The 27,683-nt window shown below is 59.2% G+C and overlaps 1 protein-coding gene and 1 long non-coding RNA gene across 46 annotated transcripts in view; one reads left to right on the top strand and one right to left on the bottom strand.

Moving 5' to 3' along the window:
* Positions 1 to 27,683, top strand: part of RBFOX3 (RNA binding fox-1 homolog 3) — a 508,442-nt gene that overhangs the window by 444,615 nt on the left and 36,144 nt on the right. The window lies entirely within an intron of this gene.
* LOC144582725 (uncharacterized) lies at positions 21,002 to 25,423 on the bottom strand. The gene is made up of 3 exons (XR_013536056.1): positions 25,144 to 25,423; positions 23,636 to 24,282; positions 21,002 to 23,272 (listed from the first exon to the last, which is right to left on the bottom strand). It is a non-coding gene; the product is annotated as an uncharacterized LOC144582725 (long non-coding RNA).

The raw sequence follows: 27,683 nt of genomic DNA, 5'->3' as shown, positions 1-27,683 counted from the left end.
CCGCTGGGCAGAGCTCACATGCCCTGACAGGGTGGCCCCCATTCACAGCTGCCCACTGCGCCCTCCCCCACCCACCCTCTGTATGCCTGACACGGCTGCCTCCCCTTCCTCAGACACTGAGGCTGGGCTGCCAGTGCCACCCAACTAAGGCTGAGGCGTCCTGGGAGGAACAGGTCCCAGGGGCCCTCGGGAGAGCGGGAGGGAGATGGGGGTGCACTGCCCGCCTGTACGTGTGCGGGTGCCTGGCAGGGGGGCTCATGCTTGCTGAGGGGAGGGTTTGGGGAGGCCCCGACACTGGCCTGCCAGGGAAGCAGCGACCCGCCTGCGGGGCAGTGGGGCAGGTGTCGGTGGCTCCGAGTACTGACGCCTTTGGTGCAGCTGATCTCACCCCACCCCAGTCCAGGCCAGGTGGGGACTGGGCAGGGTAGGTTCGCCCTGGGAGAGGCCACGGTGAGACCCAGCCGAATACTGGCTCATTCTGGCTTGTGCCTGGCTGGGCGGCTGGCTGGCATCCTTCCTCATTCTGTCTACCCTCAGCCAGACCTCCCCGGTCAGGTCCTGAGCCCTTCAGCACAGACTCCTGGCTTCCTTGCTCCAACCACTCTTCCCCACTCATCTGCTTAGACACCCACTCCTTTACTGAACACCTGCTCTGTCCCAGGCGTCGTGACAGCACCTGGGGTGCAGCAGAGAATGAAAGATGAGGTCTTGGTCCTCACAGACTCACAGTCTGCAGGGCCCTGAGACAGAGGCCAACAGGGGAACCCCCTTCAGACAGGGTGGCCAGGGAGGACATCTCTGAGGGACAGCTTTGAAACAGAAGGCGCTGGGCAAGGAAGACTGAGGGAACAGCATTGTAGCCACAGGGAAGAGCACATATGAAGGCCCAGAGGCAACGGAGCTTAGCGTGTTCAAAGAACTGATTGCAGACTCTGGTGACTAGAGCCAGCCAGTCCGGGCGTGACTGGATAGGGAGGCAGGAAGGAGACCAGTAGGGCCTTGTGGGCTGAGGTCAGGAGGGTGCATTTCTTCAGAGTGAAGGGGAATCATCAGAGATTTCAGGTAGCAGAGAGGCACAGTCCAGTATGTGCTGTTTTAACTCCATCTCTCGGACTGCTGTGGGAGCTGGAACTGGGCCCTCCCCTACCCACCTCAGGACAGTTGGTTCTGCGGTTGTCACTTGAGGGTGGAGTTGGTTATGGGACTGGAGACCACCATGGGCAGCAGGCTCAGGCCTGGGAGGGCATGTGGTGGGAGAGGGCTGGGCTGCAATGGCAGGTGCCAAATATCGACATCCACGGTCCCTGCCAGGTAGAAAGCCCATTGGCAAAGGCGGGAGGAGGAGGTGGGAAGCCAGGTTGCCAAGGTGCAGGTGGTGACATTGAGGACGTGATTCTCCCCTGGTTTCTTTTCCTGTATGTACAATGTCTGTGCAGCAAGTGACGATTGGGAGGAAGGAAAAGAAAAACCCAAATGGGAAGTTGGGGAGCTTGGTGTTCTCAGTGCTGTGTGTCCTTGGGCAAGCCCCTTTGCCTCTCTGGGCTCTGTTAAATGGGAAGCCTGGCCCACCGTGATTCCCAGGGACCTGTCAGCTTTAGCCACTCCTGTCATTCTGAAGTTCCCAGCCCTGACACTGGGACTCAGCTGGGCTCACACCTGTTACCACCCCTCCAACCGAAAAATGGGCTTCTCGTGGAAAGAGACAATTTTCTAGCAGAGAGAATTTGGAAATTCTCTCAATGAGGCATGAAGTTCCTTCAGCTCTTTCTAGAAGGCCTGTGCTATTTGCCTCCCTGGCCACACCCTCTGGGCATCTTGGCCAGAACGGGGTGCAAGGAAATGGGGTGACCATGGATGGTCATTGCTTGCTGTGTCCACCACTGCCACCCCAGCCAAGAATCTGGGGGTCAGCAGTTCTGCAAAATGGGAGGGACCCCAGAGCAGGCCCAGGGGTCAGGGGCAGACACAGCCCGCCCAGGGCAAGGCAGGAAAAGTGAGTTGCTCCATCAGTTATGGGCGAGACGGGGACAGAGGAAAGAGGGTGGCCCTGGCAGGTAGAGGTCCTGCCCTGCACTTAGGGAGCAGGGTGTGGCAGGGTGTCTGGACCGTGGGCCCACCCGACCCCAGGCACCCCCAGGCCTCCCCTGCCCTCACCAGAGGGGCTGGAAACCCCCCAAGCATAGTCAGAGGTGTGGAGTGCTGGCAGCCTGTGAACACCCTCAAGAAAGAAGCAGGCAACGTGGCCACAGCCTGGAGGCCGGCGTGGTGTTCCTGGTGTCGGAGGATGGGGCACGTCCTGGCGCCTGCGCCCAGGCTGCTCTGCCCCTCGGCCCTGCTTCGCCTCTGGTCCTGCCCCTTTCGGAATGTGGATCTGGTTTGGGTCCCCCGAGGCCGTGTCTGCCCTGCTCTAGCCCTCTCGATGGCTGTACTGTTTTTCCTTCCCTCTTTCCCCTAATCTGTCTCCTTCCAGGGTCCCGCTGCCTCTCCCAGCTCCCAGGGTCTCTGCCCACCTTTGCGGCTTGCAGACTTGCACAGAGGGACCAGGGCGCTTGTGGGGAGTTAAATGGGGAGCACACAGAATGAGTGCCCTCATCTCAAGTTTGGGTTGACCCTGGCCCAGCTGGAAAGAGACACCCCCACCCTAGTCCCCCCTAAGGAGTCTGCTTCCCTGGAGCCTGCACTGCTCCTGCGGCTGTCTGGGCCTCGGCTGGCGCAGCGCTTTGATTTATGTGGAAGGCAGTGTCCACATTTGCTGACCCAAAGCAGCGCATCTCAGCTCCACTGAGGATGGGCTGGAGGAGGCGCCCTGAAATCTTGCCCCGAGGGTGTCCAGATCCCAGGCTCTGGAGAGCAGCTGGGCCTGGACGTGGCTTCAGACCCTGCAGGGATGGAGCCCTCTGGGGCTTTCTCCACCCCAGCCCCTCCGTGTGGGCCCCCACTCGCCCACTTACACACCATCTCAGGCTCCCAGCTGAGACTGGCTGTAGGCCATCATGTGTTGGGACTGGCAGATGGGGTGAGGGGATGTGGGAGCTCAGCCTGCATCTCCCATCCTCATCTCCCCTTCTCCCCTGCAGGTCCACTCCTAGCCTGGTGCCTTCGCTTCCTGCCAGGAAGCCCCTTCCCCTCCTTCCCGTGATACCGCTTCCCGGGGTCCCTTCCACCGCCACACTGGATCTCACTCCTCCCTCTGGGCTGCCTGTCTTTTTCTTCTCCTGAGGCCCCTCAGCCCTCCCAGGGCAGGGGGTGGTCAGCGCCCGGGGTCTGTTGTCAGCTTCGTTGCTTGCCTTGGGCGGGGATGGCAGTGCGAGGATCAGACCCAGAACCTGCGCCAAAAGCTGCGTTTATTGTGGTTAGGAGAGTCCGGGGCCCAGCATGGCGGAGGGGTGTGTGTGTGCTGAGCCCTTGCAGAGCAGGGCCCGGAGAGGTGGCCTGCCCCGGTGAGAGCCGCACAGCCCTCCTCTGGCAGGCAGCGAGCCAGGCATTGCCAACTGAGGCTCCCTCTCGGGCGGCATGAAGCGTGAGCAAGCCCTCGTCCTCCCGTTGCACACACAGGGACTCTGAGGCTGGAGCTTAGGTGACAGCCCTGAGGCCCCCTGGCCCCTCAGAGACACCATGTGGCCTCTGCAGGTCTGGGCCCAGGGCCCAGGGCCCAGGGCCCCAGAGCTACCGTCACCTCTGTTCCCTCCTCTTTTCCCGGAGGTGCCCGTTACTACCTGCCTCTGCTCTGGCTGAGAACACAGGGCAGGTGTGGGGTTGCCAGGGAGAGGAGGCAATGAGAGGTGAATCTGTTGCCGCAGCCCCTGGCAGGCTTGGCCTTGCCCCCAGAGGTGGTCAGGCATCCCCTCGTTCAGTGACGGTGTTGGTGGCCTGCACCTCCCACCACCTCCCCCGGTTCTCAAAGAAGCCGAGCTGGTCTGGCCATCTGCAGTGTCGGGCAGTTCAGCCGCCTCCTGTCTTGAGCAAGGGGCGCACAGGACCAGGGTAAGGTTGAGGCGCTGGAGGAACTGCCGGGGCTGGGGAGCAGGGCATGGGGGGTGCAGATGGAGCTGAGTTGGGGAGTTGGCAGCCTGCAGAGCCCAGAGAGAGGCCAGGCCTTTACTGTCTGCATTCCCTGGGCCCACAGCAGCCCCCTGCTCCTTGGCCCAGAGTGCCCTACCCAAGCAGAGCTACCCTGGCCCAGCCAGGACCCTCCAGCAGACTTCGTGCCTCAGGAGCCTCAGTCTCCTGGGACGGGGCGGCTGTGGCCCGCTGCTGCCACCACCGTCTTGTCCTGACCTCAAGGGTAGGTCCTGGTTGTCCCTCCCCTGTGGATACCTGAGAGCCCCTGCTTATCTGCCCCCAACTAGATCCACTCCCTCCCCACCCCATCCCCAGCACTTAGCCTGAGTCCTCAGTGCAGCCACAGTCGCTGCTTGTAATGGCTGTCCCCATCCCATCTCCAGGCCGCAGAGGGGGAGGTTGGCAGCCATCTCTGTCCCCTTGCCCCGGCATTCAGAGATGCTCCGAGGAAGCTCAGCTCATGGCAACACCCAGCAGCCTCCCTGCCCTGTCCTCCTGGGACCTGTGGGTGCCTTTGCCTGACCCCACTCAGCGTCCCAGAGTCCTGGGTCCAACAAGGTGGGAGAAAGCGGGCGGGCATGAGCCCCTAGAACACCCCCAGCCTTCTGCAGTGTGTGGGGACAGTCCAGCTGGCAGAGAAGGCGGCCATCAAGCAGTCCGAAAGAAGGAATTGTCCACAGACACCCCCAGGCACACTTCCCACTGCCCGAAGCACCTCGCTGCTGAAGCTCCTCTCTGGAGCCCATCAAAGTCCCTCCTGCTGCGGCCAGGTCCCCTCGTGTCCAGCCCCACTCCTCCCCAGGATAGCACTGACCGTGTTCCAACCCAGCAAGTGGAGAGAGCCACCAGGAGGGGTCAGGGCTGGGCCCGAGCCAAGTGCCCTTTGTCCTCCCCCATGCCCCCCTCCCGCCCCACTCCCCCCACTGCCTGCATCTGGGCTCCAGGAGGCTGTGCTGCGTCAGGGAGGGGTCCTGAGATGCTGCCTCCCATGCTCTACTTATCCCCAGATGGATGCCCTGCCGCCTTCCCCTGCCTCTGCTAATTTGGAAACACCATCCCCGGTGTAACCCTAACAATAATAGCCAGACGTCGCATTTCTCTGGCAGGCAGCGGGGGTCTCTGCCTGGGTGCTATGGGAGCCTCAGGGCCCTGCAGGGTCTCCTTATGCTCCTTCAGCTTCAGGGTGTACTGTTGTCATGGGGGGGGTGGGGGAGCTGCAGACTGGGAGTTCGAATCCCACCCAGTCCAAGCCCAGCACAGCATGAGGGCTTTATGGTTAGCGTGTCTTGAATGAATTTTTTTTGCAGCCCCTTGAGGTTCCTGGAGAAAGCCCAGGCTGTCCCGCTTCCCTCATGATCTTACAAACTCAGGAGCTGATCAGGGCCCTCGAGGATGGTCCCAGCCTCTCCCATCCTCTGGGGATTGTAGCTTAGCCTCCCCCAGCCAGGCCCACAGGGCCCTTGGAGGCTGCAGGAGCCCCGGCAGGGTGGGCCTCCCTCTCTGTGTCCTCGGACCTTGTGGCCTGCGCTTCCAGGATAGAGTTGCCCAGCTATCCTCACTTCCAGGGAGCAGCTGCTTCCTGTCAGGGACTGAGATTAGATCTTGATCTTAGTTTATTCTCATCAGCCGGTAAGGTGGCCCCACCTGTTAGCCTCAGGCGAGGATTAGGAAGCGGATACCCAGAGAACCTCAGTGGCCTGTGGGAGGCCCTCAGCCTCCAGGGACAGAGCAGGATTGGGACTGTGGTCCCAGGGCTGGAGAGGGGGGCTTCTCCCTCCTCCTGTGGCTCAGGTCTGCGCTATGAGTCTTGCCCCCTACCCCCAACTCCTATCACCCAGATCCCAGCACTGGGCATGGGACATGCTTGAGCTTCTAGAAACATCTAGGCTTGGACCTGCCCCATGCTAGGAATTAGTTCCTGAGTGAGGCCCACTGGAGGCAGCTGGGAGGCTGAGTAGGGGACTATTTGTGGAAACTGGACCCCAGGCCGCCTACCAGAATGGAGACCCCAGGCATGGAACAGAACGGCAAGGAGTGTTAGCCATGACCACTTCCGAGACACAGAGGTGACCATGCTCCCATCTGCCACTCTTCAGGGCCACACCCTGGGGTCCCACAGGTGAGGAAATTTGGGTCGCCGGCCAGAGCCTGTCCCTGTGCATCCACCCTTCCCACTGGGCCCCGCGGCGGTGGCTCTGTATAGATGGTGCAGCATTTTGGGTAATGAAATATTCACAGGTCAGTGATTCCTTGAGAAATGATGAGGATCAGTCAATTCCTTTTCAGAGAGTGATTTTCTTCCCCTTCAGAGCCTCTGTTTCATGTTGACAGTCATTAGCATGAGAGAGAGGCTGGATCGAAGGCACTTGGCAAAGCCTGCGCCAGCTACCGCCTTCTCGCCCACCGGCAGCCCTGGCCAGGTGCTGGGTGCCAGGGGCACAGAGCCTGCCTGGGCACACTCGTGGGTGGTGGACGAGGCCCGTGGCCAGCCCAGAGCCAGGGGTGTGCAAGGCTGACCAGGCCTCACGTGCTCTGCCTTCTGGGGTCTTGCCAACTACCTGCTTTCGGCTTTGCCAAGGGCAGGGGACAGCCGTGGGCCCCAGGAGCCTCTTACCTAAAGGTGAGGCCCCACACTCCCCAGCGAGCTCCTTCTGATCTCTGGACCAGGGCCTGCCTCTCAGGGCAGCAGAGAACTCCCCAGGCCTCTCGGTGCATAGCACAGACAAGGCTCCCAGGGAGTTGGGGGAAGGCTGGCGACCTCACAGCCTTCACAGCCTCTTCTAGGCTTTGGGCTCAAACCCCAGCTCTGACATTCTCAAGTTAATTGTCTTCTCTGCATCTGGGTTTCTGCTTCTGTAACATGGCCCTCGTAGGGCTGGTGTGAGATGTGGATGCAGCTGTGAGCACCCGGCGTACCTGCAGAGGTGGGCACTGGGCAGGTTTCCTGCCTCCTCCAGAAGGCCAGATGGCTAGCCCCTACTGGGACCATAGTGGCCTCCTAACCTGGGCAGTGCTGTCTCTGAGGACAACACGGGCAGGAGGACAAGGGGATCAGCCTTGGAGTTGGTGGGTCCTGGCTCCGGTGTCCAGAGAGCAGCACAGCAGGCTGGGAACCTGGCTCCAGGGGCTTGTCCCAGGATACTCGGAGGCCAGCACAGTTTCTTCTTTTGTCCTGTGTTCTCCATAAGATCCAAAGTAAAGGATCTGGGCCCTGGGTGTGTCCAGGAGGCAGGCAAGGGGCTGCCTCCTTCAAGTCAGAGGGTCAGCCAAGGAGCTGCTAGACACCCTGCCCAGGGGCCAGCAGCAGGACACCCACCCTATTGAGGCCTTTGCCTTGTCCCCTAGGCGAGGTTGAGCCTGCAGAGAGGAGACCCACCATCTTCCCCAGCTTCTGGAGGACCTCCTGCAGCAGTCCCACATGACCAACAGGCCGCTGGCACAGGCCACCGGCATGGGCCACCATGGACAAGCTTTTCTGGGCCCTGGGCGGGCACAGCTCTGCTCCAGAGCCAGGCGGGGCTGGACTCACAGATGGCAGCTGGTCACACACACAGAGACCAGCCCCTCAGCTGCTTCCCAGTTAGGCACGAGGCTTGTCTGGCTGCTCTGCACGCACCTGGGAACCGACTGGCTTTGCCCGGAAACAGAATGCCATGTAGAGCCCTTCCAGGCCCACAACATTGAACCAGAACAATTCAGAGAGGGAAAGAACAGGTCTAAGACTAAACCCAGTTCCTGAATTCAAGCCCAGGCAGCACCCATTTAGGACAGAGTCATGTACCCTCCAGGACCCATTCTAATGTGGTGGTGAAACTGCCTGCCCTGGGTGAGGTTGAGCCTCCCATCACGTGGCCCAGGGTACAACGGCCAGGATGGGCCGGGTCCATCTCTGGTGGGCACCTGTGGGAGGCAGAGCAGCATTTCTGGCCTTTCTAGGGGCACCCCGAGTTGTGACAGCCTACACCAGGGGTCCTCCACCCCTCCTCGGCCTGCTGGGAACCGGGCCGCACAGCAGGTGAGCAACAGGCAAGGCAGTGAGGCTTCCTCTGTTCGTACAGCCACTCCTGGTCACTGGCATCACCGCCTGAGCTCCACCTCCTGTCACATCAGCAGCCACGTGAGATTCTCAAAGAAGCGAGCAACGGACCTGGGCTGTGCACTCCGTCCGAGAATCTAATGCCTGGTGAAGTGAAACAGTTTCATCCCAAAACCATCCCTCCCAACCGCCCCCTGCTCCGCTGGTGTGTGGGAAAATTGTCTTCCACGAAACCAGTCCCTGGTACCAAAATCACCCCATGTCCCCTGCAGGGCACCGTCACCTGGCTGAGAGCCCAGGTTTGGGCCCCAGGTGCGGAGCGGGCTGGTGCGCTCACTTCGCCGAACGCCCTGCCTGTGGCGGTGGCAGAGAAAACACAACCACAGAGCAGCCAGCACCCCACTTCCTCCCTGCTGCCACTGCGCGAAGTGCTCAGCAGGCCTCTGCACCCCAAGAGGAAGGCCAGGGTGGCGGGGCGGGCTCCCTCAGAGGCGACTGGCTTTGTTTGCTGGGGCCAGGGCAGCTTAGGGGCTGGCCTGTGGGCTGGCTCCGGAGAGCACAGTGAGCAGGTGCTTCCCAAACTTGGCTGCACATTAGAATCACCTCGGAAGCCTTTAAAAGTTCCTGTGCCCAGACGTCACCCCAGACCAGTGACATCAGACCCTCCAGGGTTGGCACCTAGCCACCAGTACTTTATTAAGCTTCTGAGATGATTTCAGGGCATGGCTGTGTTTCAGAAGCACCACACATGTAGAGAACTTATTTGAAATACACTCGGCCTACCCCATACCACGGAATCAGTCTCTGCAAGACCCCAGGAGACACAGGTGCACACTCGGGCGTGACGTGCACGGGCTCCTGTGTTGAGGGTCCTGGCCAAACTCGGTGACAGGAAAGAATCTGTGTCCAAACTCGGGTTCGGGGCTTCTGAGCTGCTTTCTGGGCCGTTTCTTGGTTTCCCCAGGTATCTTAGGACAAGCAGCGACTAAGCATCCTCACACCCTGTCCCACCCCCGCCATGCTGCAGTTCAGTGTGGGTTCCCTGCTGAGAGCCCGGAGGCATCATCGCAGATTCTCCTGCCTGGCTCAGGTGGGAACCCAGCGTGTGGGGGCACCAGTGGGCTTACCTCTTTTGGACTCGGAACCTGGCGACAGCTCAGAGGTGGGCAAAGCAGTGGCCTGTGTGCCCCGTGTGTGGGCCGGGAGCCATCTGAAGGGAGGGCATTTATCTGCACTTCAGACTGGTCTTTGGCACCTGGCCTCTGCCTTCCCATGCCCGAGTGGAGGGGCACCTAGTCCTCAGTTGGGGAAACTGAAACCCAGAGAGGTTCTGTGGGCTTCGGGGAGGCACTCAGCAGCTGGGGACAGAGGAAAGATTGGAACCGTGGTCCCAGGGCGGAAGGAAGGGGATTTTGGGGAGGGAGGGTGCCCCTCGCTCCTCCTGCGGCTCAGCTCTGGGCTTGGCTTCAGGTCTTCGGCATGAACCCTGCCCCTTCCATGCCCAACTTCTGTCACCCAGGCCCCAGCAGTGGAGAGCAGGGCATGCTTGAGCTTCTAGAAACATCTAGACTCGGACCTGCCTCATGCCAGGAAAAAGCTGAATGAGGCCTGCAGGAAGCAGCTGGGAGGCCTGGGAAGGGCCCTTGGGAGGCTGGAGGCCACATGGCACCTCTTTGATAAGCGTCTCCCACCTACCCTACCCACCCCATCCTCTGTGGCCTTCCTGCAAAATCTTGGCCCATTTTTAAACAAGGCAGCCACAGGGTAGGGGTAGAATGGGGCTTCTTCAGGCCTCACGGGTCCTGCCCTGAGGGCAGGCCTATTGGCCACCCATTGACCACCAGGACGGCTTGGAGGGCCTGGCCTGGCTCAGAGGCAGGGGGACGCAGGCCACCCTCTTCAGCCAGCTCAGCGATCCCTCTACCCACACACAACATCCTCTGCAGGGAGATCTCCGGGCCCCTCAATGCCTGTGGCTTAGATGTGTTCTTCTCCAAAGTGTATCACGGGCAGAGCTGGGCACAGGTCCCTGCCACCATCCAGGTGTAGGCCAAGCAGTTCGGCCCCCCTTCATGGCTACCCTTCAGTGGAAGGATGGGGGTGTCCGTCCAGGCTTGCAGTGAAATAGGAATGGGGTGGCCATTAAGGGGGCAGCCCGTGCAGGGCAGGGGTCCTCACAGACTGAAAATGGAGGAGGTCTTCATGAGTCAGTGCTTCCTGCAGGAGGGCTCCATTCCTGTCCCTAGGGAGCCCCTGCACGTGGCGTTGGTGCGGGGTGAAGGGGGTCACCTGTGGCCAGAACAGAGGTGTCCCTGGTGGGAAGAACCCTGGTTCTGGTGGCCAAGGCCCAGCCTCATCAAGGAACTTCTCTGTGCAGGGTTGTGGCAAGCCTGGGAGGAGATCCCTGTGCTGTGGGTGGGTTGGCTTCAGAGCTGTGGAGGAAGCAGGGAGTGGAGAAGAGGGTCAGAGGCAGAGCTGGCTGGGAGAAGGAGAAATGGCTGAGACGGATTTATAGACCAGCCCCCACCAACCAGTGAGGACAGCACCATCGATGGAACTGTCCCCAGAATCCAGATTCCCCAGGAACAGGCTCAGGGAACTCCTCAGGGGGCCTGTGAGAACAAAGGCAGAGTGGGCAGAGAACAGGGTGGACTCGGGCAAGCTGGCACAGCAGAGATGTGGTTGGTGCCCGTCGCCACTCTCAGATGTGAGGCTGTCCAAAACAGGCACAGGGACCCACCCTTTTGTGGGGTCCAAAGTAGGGTGGGCAGGTGGTCCCACCCTTTTTACTGTTAGCCCAGCCCATGCAGCCTGCTGTGAGCCCCTTACAGATGGGAGGCAGGTGCCAGCCTCCTTCACACAGCAGCCCACCATGCGCTAGGATGCTACTGCCCTGGGCCTCCCCCTTCGTCTTCTAGTCCTGCGCCTAGACTCAGTGGGATACCAAGAGGGGCCACTTGCAGGGGTGGGGGCAATGGTCTTCAGGGTTATGGGGGGCAGTACTCCCAGGAGCCTGGTTCTCCCTCCATCCTTGAATGTGGCTCTTGGTAGAAAAGTCTTTTGGGAAGTAGAGGACTTTGGGGCCTGCGTACCTGCCCCTGTGCCCAGAAACCCAGACCCATCTTTCAACAACTTCATAAGCCCACACTGGGCTAAGAAACAGCAGCGGCCCTGACGCCTCCCAGCCAGCCAGCCAATCTACATGGAGAAGACAGGCTCTCCGCCAGCCAGCCCCTCCCCACCTCTCACACCCACGAGTAGCCTCCTGCCACTATGCCCCACGGGCCGAGTTTAGTTACAGCCCCAGCAGGGGCACATCTGCGGGCTGGGTCAGTCCTGCTGGGGTCAGAAGTCTGGGGAGGGGTCGTCAAGGAGAAGGGGTGGCTTAGGATGGAAATTCCATTAGTGCTCAGCCATGGGCAACAGCACCTGTTCAAAGAATACATTCAATTAAAAATTGATTTTTCAGTTTAATCTCAATCATAATGAACCACGTTCAGATCCCTCCTGCCTCCAGGACAGAGCTGCTCCCACCCCTGGGGGCTCCGCAGCCACCTCCCCATCCCCAGAGGCAGGTGCTACAGTCAGGGGCCAGAGGCCAGGAGGGAATAATTACAAATGAGGCGCACGGGGAGTTTTGTGAAATGAAAGTGTCACGGTGGCAAATCGTCTTTTTATTTACTGCAAGGTTGTGTTTTCGGTGTGGCTCCAGTTAAAAGCTGCGATATTTAATTTCCCTCCATCCAGACAGTATTTCAAAGCGTCGTAAAATGATAACAGCACCAACCTTTTCCCTCTGTCTTCCCACAAACTCAGGCAGTGGGCAAGGATCCCATCCGGGCCCCACTGCGTCTCCTCCTGTTTCTCAGGCTTTCTTTGCTATCTGGGCTGTGTGCGGCCCTTTCTCCCTACGAGCTCAGGTATGGGAGGCCTGGCTGCCTAATGCTCACTTCCCGCATCACTGTCAGTTTCGCTTGTGATTTTGGGGTACGGTGCCGTCCGCTCACCTGTGTCCTCATACAGCCTGGCTGGGGGGCTCTGTTATGCCTCCTCTACAGATGAGGAAACAGGACCCCAGGGAGGTGAGGGACTTACAAGAGACCCTCCCCCCAACTCCTCAGGACTCAAGCTCCAGCCTGCCCAACTGGGCGCATTGCCAAGGAACTGTGGCTTTCTGTAAGTGTTAGGACATCAGGATACTCGGCCCCACCCCAACCACCTGACCCTCTCCTGCTCAGGTGCTGTGTAACCTCAGCCCCCACACTCACCTTCTCTGAACCTCTGTAGGAAGAGAAATCCAGCCCTGGCTTCTTGTGATAGAACTGTGATTTGAGCCAGGCACAGTGGCTCACGCCTGTAATCCCAGCACTTTGGGAGGCCAAGGAGGACGGATCACGAGGTTAGGAGTTCGAGACCAGCCTGACCAACATGGTGAAACCCCGTCTCTACTAAAAATTACAAAAATTAGCTGGACGTGGTGGCATGTGCCTGTAATCCCAGCTTCATGGGAGGCTGAGGCAGGAGACTTGCTTGAGGACAGGAGGCAGAGGTTGCAGTGAGCCAAGATCGTGCCACTACACTCCAGCCTGAGCAAGAGTGAGACCCTGTCTCAAAAAAGAACTGCGATTTCAGAATCAGATGCCCAGGAGGGACCGTCCTGGACCCCTAGGCAGGGCCTCTGCCTTCGCTGCTCTCCGGGTAATGCCCAGCAGCGAGGAGGGCTCCCAGTGGGCCCCCAGCAGTGTTCTACTGGCCCCCAACAGTGTTCTGCTGTCCTGACTCCAGCTCCTGAGCCCAGTCACTCTAATCCTAGGTGCAGTCCTTCTCACTTACTGCAGAAAGACCAGAGCCCTTTGGCCCTTCCCAGTTCTGTCCCCAGCCACAATGCTTATCACCCCAGGGGCTTTTCAGGCCTCCATTCTGCCTGTAGACAGTGTGTGAGCCAGGGTGTGCCCTGTTTACCAGACAGCTGCTGCCCTGCACTCTCCAAGTAGAGGGCTTTGTCTTCAGGGAGTGCTCAGGAAATCCCAGGACCATCCCTGGGAAGCCACCCGGGCTCCTTCTGTCACCCAGCAAGAGCCTGCAGCATTGGCAGAAGAGGACCCTCTGTGAGCACAGCCAGGCATCCTTTCAAAGGACCACCCCTGGCTCTCAGCATGGCATCTGGCTCTGTTCCCCAAATATCTCTACTTCTAATAGGTCTTTAGCAAAAAGAACGATTCCGGGTCAAGAAGTGTGAGAGGCGGTGTGGTCGGCACGGTTAAACCTATCTCTCTACTGCAGAACTTCTCTGGGCCTTTTCTGGGGACAGCATGGTGGCATTTCCCCCAGGAAGTCTGGCCATGGAGCGCTTTTCTAGAACATTGTGGGAGACCAAAGCTCTGTGGCACATGCCTGGGTGGGTCTATCGTGCTGTGCCTCTGAGCTGTGGGACTGTAGCTCATCCTTCTCTCTCTCTGAGCCTCAGTTTCCCCATCTGCAAAAGCAGGGACTGTCACCACCTGGGCCATTGTGAGCTTTACGGCTAAAGTGGGTGCAGGTGCCAGCCTGTGGCAGGTGCTTGGCACATGCTGACTGTGTCTGGCCCACGCACGGCACCTGGAGACAGGTGTGTGGTTGGCGCCCAGGTGGTGGTGCCTCAGCTCAGAGGCTGGGTGTGGCATTGAGCAGAGTTCACTCTCGAGGGCCAGGGCTGGAGGTACAGAAACAGGGCTCAGGGTGGAGAGATGGAAATAGCCCTGCGCTCGGAGACGAGCTGGGCTTTTATACCTGAGCCTCGTGACTTGCTCATAGCCAGGTAGGCTCTTGCAGCCTCGGTTTCCTCATCTGTATGATGGAGACTGCAGCAGGTGCCCCTCAGGTGTGGTGAGGACTCTGCAGAGGGCTGGGCAGGAAGAGTCTGGTCAGTGATAGGCGAGGCAGTCATTGCTGGGTGGGAGAGCCACCCATGGGGACGCCAGAACCATCTTGGGGTAGTCACAGGGTGGGGGTGCCTGGCAGGGCTGTGGGACGAGGAGAGCTGGGCTGGGGAGTGAGACAGAGTGGTGCACCAGGCCTGTCTCTGCCCCTTACCCACAAGGGAAGCCTGAGACTTACTGGCTTCTCTTGACATCCATTTCTCCATTGGTAACATGGGGATGGTGACACCTACGTCATCTGGCTGGGATTATGTCAGCCAAATGTCCTCCCAGACACACACAGTGGGACTGCCCCTCCAGCATCATCAGTGCAGAGATGCTTGTCCTGCCCCAGGCACAGCCACTCCTGGCAGAAGGACTCCTGTCTGCCTTTGTGGAGGATCTGCTTTTTATACGGTTGTCGGTGGCCAGATCCTGGTCAGAAGGAATCATCCCATTGGCCCCCCCACCGCACCGCAGCCATGTGCCCACTGGCAGGAGCATCTGGCAGGTAGTACCTCCTCCTCCTCGGCTCTGGAGCTGTGACCCTGACTACCCAGTTCCGGCCAGTCTCATGGGGAAGGAGTCTACATCCCAGTCAGCAGGAGAAGATGAATGCTTTTAATTCCAAGAGCTCTTCAAGGGCTGATGAGAAGGTGTAAATTGTCCTTCCAGGCCCCTGAGCCTGGAGCTGGCGCCCAGTCACAGCAGGTGGGCAGCCAGAAGGGGCGGCTGGGAAGGTCCTCTCGATGACAGGTGGACCTGTGGACATAGTCACCTCGTGGGCAGGCATCCATAGCTAGCTCTTCCTCCACCAGGGTGGGCACAGCCCCGCCTGACGCCTGTGTGTCTGCGGTCTCCCTGTGTGTGGGGGCCACATGTTTATGGGGAGGGTGCCTTACGTGAGTGTGTGAACTGGAATGCATGTGGACATGGGTGCGAGCCCTGGTGTGAGCGTGCCAGGGCAGGACTATGAGTATATGTGCTGTGTGCATGTGTGTGGGTGAGAAGGGGTGCATCACCTGGACACAGGTGTGGTGTGTGTGCCCAGAAGTGAGCATGCACAGTGCGTGCAGACCTGGACGGGGATGTGACATAGTGTGAATGTGCACACGCTTGGGAGTGAGTGTTCATGGTGTGAATGTGCATTGTGTATGTGTAGGGTGTGTGCATGTGGGTGTGCATGCCTTTGACATGCACACGAACGTGCTCAGGGTTGAGTGCACAGTGTGAGAGCATATATGGTGTGTATACACATGAGGAATACAGGTATGTGGAGGTACACATGGTCTGTATGTGGGTGTGCCTGGTGCACGTGTGCAGGCAGGTACATGCTGCTCCTGCAGGTGGGCGTGTGCCTCGCAGTCTCAGTTACATGCACCCCTCTGGGTGGCTGGAGAGGCTCTGGGCTGCAGGTCAGACCTGTCCGTGTGAGTGGGCATGTGTGTGTTCCTGGCATGTGACAGAGACAGTGCGTGGAGTGGGGTGGGGGGCCGCCTGGGATGTGTCTCCGCCCGTGCAGCACACATGTGCACATGGCTTCTAGAGAAGAAAATGTTTAAAAATGGAGTTGTCAGCCCCAAGTTGACAGGCGCAATCAGCAAAGTGCAGCGTCGGCAGGAATGGGCCGCGGCTCCCTCAATTACCCGGGAGGAAATGGCCCCGCTTTGTGCTGAGGAGGCAGAGTGTGGCTGGAATAAAGCAAGTGGAGCAGACCCAAAAACTTCATTAATTAAAGAAACTCATTAATGAGGGACATTTAATCAGCCGAAGATTAGATCCACACTCGCCTCTTCCATGAGCCAGGCGCCTAACGGGAAAAGAAGCCATCCGCCTCCCTCCCCCCAACACGCTCCCCGCGTGCCTGGGCCAGGCCAGGCGCCAGCAGCTTGGCTGGGAGGAAAGGAGGCGCTCAGGCCACGGGGGATGGGGCTGCTGCCAGGGGGCAGGCAGTGGAGAGCAATCCCAAGTCCGGGCAGGTGGCCTGGGAATTCAGAAATGTCTGTAGGTATGCAGGTGCGCTGCTGCATGCACAGTCACTGCAGGCGTGCGTGTGTGGAGGGGTCAGGTAAGGCGCATCCGGCTCAGTGATTCTCAACAGGGGGTGACTGCCCACCCCCTGCCTAGGGACATTTGATAATTTCACAATGGTCTGGGGGCTTGGGGATGCTCCTTCATCCAGGGGTGCTTGTGTGAGAATGTGCACTGGGAATGTGTGTGTGTTTGCGCGCACATGTGCACAGGGACTGCGTGTCTTGGGAGTGTATGTGAACAGGGCTGCATGTGTGTGCGCATGCACATGCACACTCATAAAGAGGGACTGGGGCACACGTCCACAAGGCCTGAATGTGTGCACAGGGGCTGCATGTATGTGTGAGTGCGTGCACGTGAGCACCTGTGTGTCTCTTTCAGGATGCATCCAGGAACTACCCCTCTGGGGTTCACAACCCACACATGGGGCGCCTCTGGTGAAGGGAAGGCCTCGAGTAGGATAAGGCCCTTCTGGGAGGCCTAGGGGACACCAGGTTGTGGAGATCAGAGGCGTGTGGCTGAGTGTGCAGAATCCCAGGACCATGCAAGGCCGTTCCCTGGGACAGGGCCTGCTTCTCAGAGCAAGTGTGAACTGTCCGCTCTGTTCTCAGGGTATGAGAGGCATGGCCCCTGCCCGGTGGCAGCTGTCTCCTGGGAAGCGGCTGTCACAGGCCAGGAGGAGCTTGCTGCTGATTTATGGGGGCAGAGCAGGCTCCGATGAGAGCTGCCCTGGCACCGACACCTGCCTTGGGACAAGCATTTGAGGACTCAGACGTTTGGTCAAGGGCCCTGGCTGAGAGCTCGGTTCCGGGTGAGGGTCATCAGCTTCCCGGTGCTTCCCAGCGCCTTTCCCATCTCCCACTGCTCAGGCAGTGCTAGGCCAGGCCAAGCTGGCCCACAGAGCTTAGGCAAGAGGCCGGGGCCCCTGTACCTGGAAAGGTGAGTGGCCAGCAGCACGTGGGGGGCCTGTCTCACTGCGGGTTGCCCCACTCTGACCAAGAAGTCTGGCAGCCTGGGGGCAGTGGGGGGGGGCTTCTTCCCAGCGTGGGGTCCCCTCCTTCCTGGGCCGGGCATGTCCTTATCCTCACACCCCTGCCACAGCCTGTACCAGCATGTGGAGGAAGTGCATACCCAGCCCAGGCTCCACCACCTGACCTAGGGGTGCAATCGGCCCATCCCCTGGCACTCCCTCTGGCTAGGAGGGGTCACAGGGAAGAGGGCCTTGCCCAGCTGTGGGCTGGGCAGGGGGTGACAGCAGTGTGGGGTGCATGCGTACTGCAGGGACTGTCAGGGCTGAGCTGGGGAGAACGTGATGGACACAGCAGATTCTCCAGGGCAAATGTCTCCCATCTCTGAGGTGGGCATGTGTGGAGAAGGGAAACAGAAGCAGGCAGCCCACGGGGTGCCAGGACCTTGGTCCACACCTTCCAGGTCTGCAGGAGGGAGACCCAGACCTCTGCCCATCTAGGAACAGAACAAAGCAGGAGGAAATGGGTTCGTACTGCAGCCCGGGGGATTGGAGTTTGATACCAAGAACTATGACCCCATCTAGCATGAGTGGCTGAGGAGCTGTGGATGCCACCCGTGCTCAGCTCTCAGCAGCTTGCAGTGCCCTGGCTGGTGTCTCAGGGAGGGACTCTGTGACCTCGGGTGTCCCCCAGCCTGAAGCATCTGTCTCTGAGTCCTTGGATGCTGCCTTACCAACAGCAGGGAGGGCAGGGAACCCTGGGATGCCAGGCTGCCTGCTGATTTTAGGGACACGGGTGAGGACAGTTTCTGGTCCTTTGGGGAAAGGTTGGCAAGGAGTGGTCCACAGAGATCCTGTATGGAGATGGGCTGGAACATGCCACAGGGAATCCCTCACCCGATGTCCCCACTGCACTGGGAGCACCGGGAAGAAAGTTCAGGCCAGTCACGGGCAGCCCAGGCATTTGCTCAGAAACCAGGGTTGGAAGCCCTGCTCCTGCACTTGGGAATGGGGGCCTCCTGTGAAGGGCTCAGGTCTCCCAGGGAGCTTCCCTGTGTCCAGCCCAGAACAGCCCACTCCAACGGTGACCTTAGGGGTGTGGCTCCGGGAGGTGCATCCTGCTGGAGGAGAGGCCGATGGCTGGGCAGCGAGGTTTTCCTTATGAGAGAACAGCACTTACGGTGGCCTGGCTCCTTCCGCAGGGACCCCACCGCCACCCATCCCACCTCCCCAGGGACCCCACCGCCTTCCCTTGCCTGTCCCATTTCACAAGTTAAACACAGCTCCGGGTGGCCTTAGGCCCTGACTGTCTCCCTGGCTGTGGCCAGGCAGTGGACTGGGCAGGTACCAACAGGTAAAGCAGAAAGCACCTCCTGCACCCAAGCCTAGTTTCTAGACCAGCTGGTGCCACTCACCTCGTGACTGTGTCCTCATCTGGGTGTGCTGTGTCCCTAGCCTCACCATCTATGGGATTAGATGGGGTCACTCAGTGTGATTCTTGGAGGATGGCACTCAGAGTCCCCCCTGCCTCGCCAAGTCTCTGCCCCCTCCTCAAGCTCTGCTATGACTAAGGGTACCCAGCTGGCCTTTCCCATGGACTTAGAAGCCTGCCCTCTGTGGTCTTTCTCCAGACCCCTCTTCAAGGCCCCCCGGCTGTTTCAGCACCATTGGTGGGAATGCCAGTGTCCACCGATGGCTGCTGTCCCTGATGCTCCAAGCAGCGTGTCCTTTTGGGCCCAGGCCTGGGAGAACTGCCTCCTCCCCTGTGTCCCTGCATGGAAGCTTCTTCCGCTCTCCTGGTGTTGCTCACGGCCTACCACAGCCAGGGCCCTAGGGTGGCTCCAACGTACGTGGTCAAGGTGCCAACCGGCTTGCTCCCCTGGGACACCTGTGGTTTGTGATTCCCAGGCAGCAGGTCAGAGTGTGGCCCAGGAATCTGCATTTCTAGCAGATGACAGGGTCCTCAGGCTGGACTTTGAGGGGCAGAGTCTCCAAGCTCACCATGCGCCACAGACCTCACTGTGTCCCAGCCACAAGGCCGCAGAGATGTGCGCAGCTGCCACGCACAGCCACACATGACCGACCAGGCATCAGCACCCAGGGGCTCTGTCCCCACAGTCTCCCTCCCAGAGACACTGCCCGGACCACCAGCTCCTGATGCCCTCATTACAGAAGGGATCGTCAGGGGACTGATTCCAAATGATGAATAAATTCAGTTTTCAAATCAGATTCCACCGGGTGGGTGTGTGGCCGTGGGATGCATTATGTAATCTTCATTGCCAGGAAATTTACCTTCCTAATTACGTTTTGCAAATGTTCATTTGAAGCCGCCTTCTTGGAACTCACAGTAACTAGGAGGTGGCTGCTGGAAGCCCCAGGGCACCGTGGGAGGGACAGGGGGATGTCCCAGACCTGAGGCTGCTGGGCGCAGAACACAAGAGTGGGTCCTGCCTTCCCGCCGTCTCCACCCCAGCCTGCCCACCTCATGTCCTAGGCACTGTGTGTAACATCCTGTTCCATTTGCTAAATGAAGACCATGGGCCATTAATAATGCTAGTATTCCTTAGTGTATATGCAGAAAACAGAAACAGGGATGCCTCTTTGCCTGGTGGAGCCAGCTGCCCTGGGACCCTGGGGGAGAGGGGCCCAGGGGCTGCTCTGATATTCACAGCCAGGATGGGCGGGTTCTCTGCGGCACTTCTCCTCGGGTGGGTCACTTGACAGCTGACCTGTTGCGTTGTCCTCGCAAGGCCCTGGCAGGGAGCTTTGGCCTGGATAATGATCTTGCCGTCCCACTGAGGAGGAACCTGGTATCTGCGGGTCCACCCTCAGGTGTGGGCCAGATGCCGTGTGCACCACAGATGCTCGTGTGCTCATCTGCTTATCCACTCACAGCATCACCTCAGCAGAACTTCAGTAAGGAAGGAGGAGACACTGAGTACAATGGAGATCACAGCTGGGTAGGGGTAGCTTGGAAGGCTTCCCAGAGGAGGTGTTTGGACACCTCAAGGAATCGAGGAGGGAAGACCTGGGTCACAGCAGAGAAGCCCCGCGCAAAGGCTGTCTGTGACACCACACGGGTGATAGTTTTTCACCACGGTATCCCAGAGATGGCTTGGAGGTGCTCAGCAAACTGATCTCACCTGAGTGAGTGGGAAGGCGCAGGGTGAGGCGGGAGCTGCAGTGCAGTTCTACTAAGAGTCGGTAGTGACCGTGGGTGGACAAGGCTGGGCCCGACCTCCTCTGGGACCCGCTCCCCGGGTTTCTCCAGCAGCCTCCTCTGGCTTCTCCCACTGGCCCCTGCCTTGGTAACCTACAGGGATCTCTAAACCTTTGCTCCCCACCCTTCTCCTGTGGGCAGGGGCAGGAGGTCGCCATGAGCTCCCCCTCCTCCCTGGAGGCAGAGGAAAGAGTCCTGTGGTCGCCCCTGCGCTGAGGTCTGAGCAGCCTCGCCCCCACACCCCAAGAACTGGGACCTGTTGGTGTTTAGTCTGGTTGACCATCGAGGTGAACCTGCCTCCCAGCACCTCACTCTGCGCCTCCCCGCCCCCTGCTCACCTCCCCGCACGCCTACCCACCAAGCCCCATCAGCCAGATGCCCAGCTCCTTGCCAATTTCCCCAGGCAAGACGCAGAGTCGGGCGGAGGTGAAGCTGGTGGGAGAAGAGGATTTATGGAGCCACATTATTTATGATTTGTATGCAGTAAGCTTGGAGAGAATTACCACTTAATCGTGTGAAAATCTGTCCCCTCGCCTGGGGCTTTTCAGCTGAGATCTGTACTGACCCGAGCAGGGAGGGACTGAGTCTGGGCTGGAGCTGGGGTTGGGGTTGGGCTGGGGCCAGGTGGCGGAGCAGGATTCTGGGCCAGCTCTCAGCCATCAGAGCAGAGAGGCCCCTGGCATCATTGGGCCAGAGGTTTCTACCAAATCTTTGCCTTGAACCCCTCAGTGTCTGACCCCTTCTCCCAATAATGGTCTTAAATGCACAAAATAAAACATAGAGGATTATGAAGGAAACCGATTATATTGAGATATAGTTACCAAGAGAGAAAATAGGCATACATGAAACCATCATCCGTGGCTTCCTAACATGCAAGAGACCAGGCCCAGGTTTGGAGTTGAGTGAGTGGGAAGGTGGCAGATAGTGGAGTAGTGGTGGCATGACAGGAAGGCCTGAGGCTTCTGCGAGTGGCAATGGGATGGTGGGTCCCGGGTCAGCCGGCCTCACGCCCTGGCGTTTGCTGCCACGTCTGTGGATGGAGGTGCTACCAGCATTCAGCTGCAAGATTGTAAAGACAGACATGGAGCTTGTTTTCCTGTCCAGAAGCACAGACAACCTAGTGCTGTTTCCGACATGCACAGAGCACAGCACACGGAGGCCACATGGAACATGCATGGAGCACACAGAGATTGCGCAGAGCATACGTGGAGCACACACATAGCGAGCACACATAGAGCACACAGAATGCAAAGAACACATGAAGCACACATGGGGAGTGAGCATGCAGCACACAGAACACATGAGCACATGGCACAGACACCACACATGGGGCACACAGAAAACACAGAGCACACACATGAGCACACAGGCCACACAGCACACACAGGGCACACAGTGCACATAACACACAGAGCACACACAGTGAGCATGTGACACACGGAGAACAGCACACGGGGTACATGGGGCACACATGGGCATACATGAGCACACACGGCACACGCAGCACACAAGCACATGGCGCACACGCAGCACACATGAGCACACAGCACACGAGCACACAGCACATGAGCACACACAACACATGAGCACACGGGGTACACAGCACACATGAGCACACACGGAAGGAGTTTGGTGCTGCCGACATGCAGCACACACGGGGTACACACAGCATACATGGGGTACACGCAGCACACATGAGCGCACACAGGGCACATGCAGCACACATGACCACACACCACACACAGGGCACACTCAGCACACATGAGCACACATACCACACACAGGACACACGCAGCACACATGAGCACACATACCACACACAGGGCACATGTAGCACACATGACCATACACACAGCACACACAGGGCACTTGCAGCACACGTGACCACACACACAGGGCACGCAGAGCATGCTGCCTCGCAGATGCGGAGCTGGTTCCGGCACACCGTTTCCTGTCACCACAGCAGCTCGGGGTCTTCACTGATGAGCTTGGGCCAGGTCCTGCCTCTAGGCAGGGAGGCCAGAGCTAGAGCAAGGCAGTGCCCACCCTGCACCAAGCCCAGGCCAAGGGACAGGGCACTCCACTCACTCCTGGGCTGTGTTGGGGCTCTGTGAGACCCAGGCGTGTCCCCCAGGGCCTGGAGAGCCAGCTGTACGCCAAGGCCTGTAGTTTGCAGGGAGGTCCGGCCCGTGGTCCACCCAGCACCTCCCTGCTGGACCGCCTGCCCTCATGCCACTGTGGGAGAGCCCTGAGGCCCTGGGGGAAGATGTGAAGCTGTGGACCTAACAAAGGAGAGAAAGGGTGGGGAAATCCACGCTCCTGGCACAGGGTGCTGGGTGGTGGCAGGGACCGCAGCGGCCCTCCACTGCCGACAGCAGGTGGCAGAGCGTGCGACTTGGTGGCGGGCTGTTGGCTTGCTCAGTGACTCTGGGCCTCAGAGCCCTGCTCACCTGCACTGCGGCTCTGCCTGGCTGATCCCTGAAGCCCCTTCAGTCTGAGGGGTGGGGGCACACTCTTGATCTGCCCTGGGCCTTCTGGGAAGTCCTCATGGAGAAGGCAGCAGGGAAGGGGGCCTGAGAGCCAGTGGCTATGGAACACGGAGACCTAATGGTCCCTGAATGAAGTAATATGCAGTGTGGTGGGCCATCCGACAGCCCTAATTAATAAGAGATATGAAACCTGCTGTCGGGACAGAAGGGGTTGGATGGGGCAGGAGCAAGTCACTCAGGTGCGTGAGGTGCGTGCCTGCCCCAGGCCTCCTGAGCCTTTCCCCAGCAAGCAGTGCTTCCAGCCTCCTCCCACCTTGAGGAGCAGCCCCCACCCTCCTCTGCAGAGCTCCCATTTGCTCGCCAGCTCCCATCCCTGGGCTTCCCCAGACCTCTTGCTGGGGCAAGGAGGGTGAATTGGAGCCCGGCTGGGGCAGGTCCTCCCCCTCCTCTTCTCCCAGAGGTGGGCTGGAGTCTCATATAAGCTCTGGACTGCAACTATCTCTTCTCAGCTGCACCTTCAGAGACTTTAGCCTGGTAGCTTAGAATCAGCGATGGTGGGAGTGTTAACACCTGGGAAATTGACAAACGCCACAAAGAGGCTTTTCCCCACAGAGCCAGCTGTTGATGTTACCAGCACACCACTACCTCTCCCCATGGGAGTGAGGGAGGTCCTGAGTCAGCCCCTACAGAGGCCGTGTGTCCTCTGCACCTTGAAGGACAGCCTCAAGCACACAAGTAGGTGCATACCAGGGACTCGGGAAATGCTGGTTGGTTGCTAGTTTAGAATGAATTCAGGAAGCCGGGACAGCTGGCTCAGTAGGAGCCTGGGGGGCTTGGGGAAGGGGAGAGCATCACCCTGCTGCCCACCCCTCCTCCCTGCCCTGGGTAGAGGGCAAACCCTCTTTTTGCTCCCAGTTGGAAAGCAGTGCATACCTGTTGGGCAGCAGCAGGTGGTTCCAGGGTCAGACAGACCTAGGTTCAAATCCCAGGTCTGCTACATCCTGGTGTGTGTGCTTGAGCAAGTAACTTCCCCACTCTGAGCTTCTTCCCTTGCATCAAGAATGCTAGCTCAGCTCACTGAAGATTAAATGATGTACTTTGAGCACTTCACCCCGTGCTGGGCACTCATAACCTTCGACTGCCATCCATCACCGCTGTCATCAGCAGCATCCCCAATCTTACTCAGCATTCCCCGAGAACCTGCTATGCGCCTGAACTGTGTCAGCGTCTGGGGACTCAGTGATGGAAGCACAAGCACTTGTGCTCAGGGTCTCATGGTCTGAGACCCTCCTGAAGAGCTCTTGGTAAGGAGGCATGAGATTGCCCTGGAGCAGGAGGTCTCCTGAGCTGCCTGTCCTGGCACGGCAGGCTTGGGGGCAGGGAGGAGTCCCCACAGGAGCAGGGGCAGCCCCCGGCTCCCAGGCCTCTCACCTTCTTGCCGGCTACAACCTGGCTTTCGGGGGTGTTCCAGGCTGGTCGGAGCCTCTGCTCTCATCTGACAGGGATGCACACTCTCCCAGTCCAGCCGGAACCACAGACCTTGGCATCAGGAGCCCCAGAGCTGTGGAAGTGGCCTGTTTCTGGGCAAAGGAAGCAGCTGAGTCTGGAGGCAGGAACGTGGTGCAGGAGAGAGCACTTTGGCTGCCCGGGCCCTCCTGTCCCCTCTTCCACCTGCGACCTCCGTGCCTGGAAAGCCCTGGCTGATCCTGGGTCCAAAAGCACCTGGGGGAAACCTGCTTCTGGGATCTCAGTGGATCCTAGAAAACTCTCATGATGGTTTGTTTGTTTGTTTGTTTTTATGTCAGTCACACTCTTGTCACCCAGGCTGGAGTGCAGTGGCCCCATCTTGGCTCACTGCAACCTCCGCCTCCTCAGTTCAAGTGAGTCTCCTGCCTCAGCCTCCTGAGTAGGTGGGATTACAGGCACCCACCACCACGCCTGGCTAATTTTTGTATTTTTAGTAGAGACGAGGTTTCACCATATTGAGCAGGCTGCTCTTGAACTCCTGACCTCAGGTGATCCACCTGCCTCGGCCTCCCAAAGTGCTGGGATTACAGGCGTGAGCCACCACGCCGGGCCGTGTTGGTTTATTTCTGCATCTGTGCTCCTGGGAAGCAGTTCCCCTCTCACCCACACATGGGGGAGCCTCTTTAGGAGTCACTGAAGCAAATGCTCAGTGCCAGGAGGACATGCCCAGCCTTCGAGGGTACCTCCCACCCAGCCCCTAGTAGCAGTTGACCACTCGGGAATCTGGAGGTTTCACCCAAGCCAAGCATTGTAGAGAGGCAAGTGGGTGACCTCCGAGTGTCAAATCCCCCATCTCCAGTTTAGCTAATGCTGGGTAGGGCTTCCAACAAGAGCCTGCTCCCTGAAGGTAGGACTCTACCCACTGGTGTGCCCCGGACATCTAGAACCTGGCACCAAGCAGTCACATGGTGTACCTTTTGTGGGCAGCTTCATGCATGCCACTGCTCACTTTCCCAATGGTGCGGATGTGAAGAACGCCAGCACTTCCTGTCCGCATCAGCAGCGTGCCGGGGCAAGTCGGCCTCTCTGATGCCCATTTTCTCCTTGACAAAGTGGACAGAACGTTCTCTGAGACACTTTTCAGCTCCAACCTCCTGGGATCTGGGGTCACGGGTATCCTAGGAGCAGGGCCACACCCTCCTTGGAGATACCAACATAAGCCGTGCTGTTCCAGCCCAGTGCAGCTTTAACCACAGCAGCACGTGGTTCCAGGAGCCAGGCCCAACCCCAGCAGGCAGGAAGAGGAACCGGCATTCGTCTTCTTCCTGGGGGGGGACACAGGGTGCCGGTTGGGGGCATCTGGGCCTTCCCTTGACATCACGTTTCCCAGCTTCAGCTTCATCCGTTTTTTTATTTTCCCTGAAACTTCACTGACTTACAATGTGCACATTAAAACAAGAAAAGAAAATAGGAACATTACCGCCAAGAAAGAAACAAATGCATTGTCCAGAAATGCCTGGCCTCCTGTTCCTCCTGTCCTTCCCACCTCCTCTGCTCTCTCCCCGCTGTGGACACCTGCTTCTCCCCTGGGACTCCCACTCGCCATTCCTGTTCACTCGCTCTCTCTGGGTTGTGATCTGGCTGGTGGAAACCACCCTCTCTGCTCTTAAACCGGCCACCGGGGCAGGCACAGCTGGGGAGCCTCCCTTTCTGCACACGGGTACAAGACGTAAAGCTGCTCCCAGCCCCTGAGGAAGGAAAGGTGAACCCATGTGGGCACATGGCACCTGCATGCTGGTGACACTGGGTGACAATTTGGGAGGTTGGCCCAGATTCAGATCTGAACAGAGCCATCTGCCTGTCATTCTTGACCTGTAAGTTGGGACTGAACGCAGCATTGGTGTCGTACTGAGGAGCAGCCAGCACGGGCAAGGCTGGTAGCAGTTGGCCACTCAGGAAATGAGGTTTCACCTCAGCCAAGCATCATAGAGAGGCGGATTCTGTGCGTCCTCGGAGGGCCAGCCTGCGCAGAGAGGTCTCTGGGACGTGTGCAAAGCCTGGCGCCAGGTGGAAGTTTCCGGAGGGCAGATTGCAGCTCAGTGAGTGGCAGAGCTGTTCTCGGCTGGGCTGGAGTAGCCTCCCTGTCGGTAAAGCGCCCATCAGGAGGCTTGTTTGAGCAACAGCTGGGGTGCCGGTCAGGGAGGCAACAGAGGAGACTGTCTGGTGGGTTGGGCTGGGTGTCTCCTGCAGGAACTACCTGTTCTGAGATTCTGAAACTGAAGGAGTGTTCAGGTTGCTCAATCACAGCCAGAGATGAGGATGTAGAATTCCTGGCATGCAGAGACAGGGCCTCGCATGCACACCCTCGGGGGTCTAGAGGGGAGGAGGGAAGGACCACCCCTGCTTCCAGGCAAGGGAACCCAGAGTAACAAGGTCACCTGGTCCACCCGTCATCAGGGACCCTGGGGACTGGAACCCATACCCCCTGCCTGCCAGAGGTCAGCCCCTGGGTCCCCAGCCTCCCCTTCCAACACCAGATTCCTCCAGGATCTCAGGAGGGCTGTGGGCCAGGCAGGGCGTGGCTGCCTGTTAATTGCCACCTGCCACAAGAAGGCACCGCATGTGCCAGACTCTGGCCCCTACCCCAGACTCCAGAAGTGGACATCCATCTGTCCAGTTCTGGTCTCCATTACAGGGACATGTGCAGCTGACAGCCGCAAGCCCCTCCTCCCACCAGCCTGTCACACGTGTGTATACCAGCCACATTCAAACTGTGAGTGTGGCAGGATGTGTCCAGGAATTCGTAGGTGTCCCAGGCCTTGAGGGAGGGGAGGGGCTTTCCTGCTCACAGACCACATAGCGCCGGCCTCAGTGTCCCCTCCGTGAAACTCAGCTTGTGGCATTCACCTCTTCAGGTCAGCAGAATTAACTGTGCAGTGGGGGGTGGTGGCTGTGAGGGTGAGGGCAGCACAGATCTGCAGGTGGGTGGACTCGCCTCAGGCAGGCAGGTTACCTGCGCAGGTGGCACAGGCTGTAACACACCTCACAGCTCCTCGGATGGGGGCCCGCGTTCTCCCTCCCTCCCTTTCCCATTTCTGGCTGGAACTGGCTTTGCCCAGAGGTGCTGGAGACATGGCCCGGTGCCCAGCCTCACTCCCACTGCAGCCTGCCCTGCCAGCCCAGGGCCACGTGGCGCCCTTCCCACAGGAGGGAGGCATCTAAGGGCAATTAGCTTCATTGTCCTGGAGGGCCGGAGAGGAGAGGGAGCCAGGAAGGGCTGTGCAGAGGGAAGGCGGCCAGGCCATGTGGGGCAGGGCGGGGCTCCGTCGGCGGACAGACTGGCCCGTCCCCTCGCCGCCTGCTCCCTGAGCAGCCTGCCAGCCCATCATCCCACGTGTAGGCTGGGGGACCTTACCAGGCAGGACTGGAGAGCACATTGGCCAAGGGACAGACCAGGCAGAGAATGCACTGGGCCAGCGATGTGGGCAGAGACCTCTGAGGGTCCTCAGCTTAG

This window comes from Callithrix jacchus, chromosome 5 (genome assembly GCF_049354715.1).
Source record: "Callithrix jacchus isolate 240 chromosome 5, calJac240_pri, whole genome shotgun sequence".
NCBI classification, from domain to species: domain Eukaryota; kingdom Metazoa; phylum Chordata; class Mammalia; order Primates; family Cebidae; genus Callithrix; species Callithrix jacchus.
This window is presented reverse-complemented; position numbering and strand designations above follow the sequence as displayed.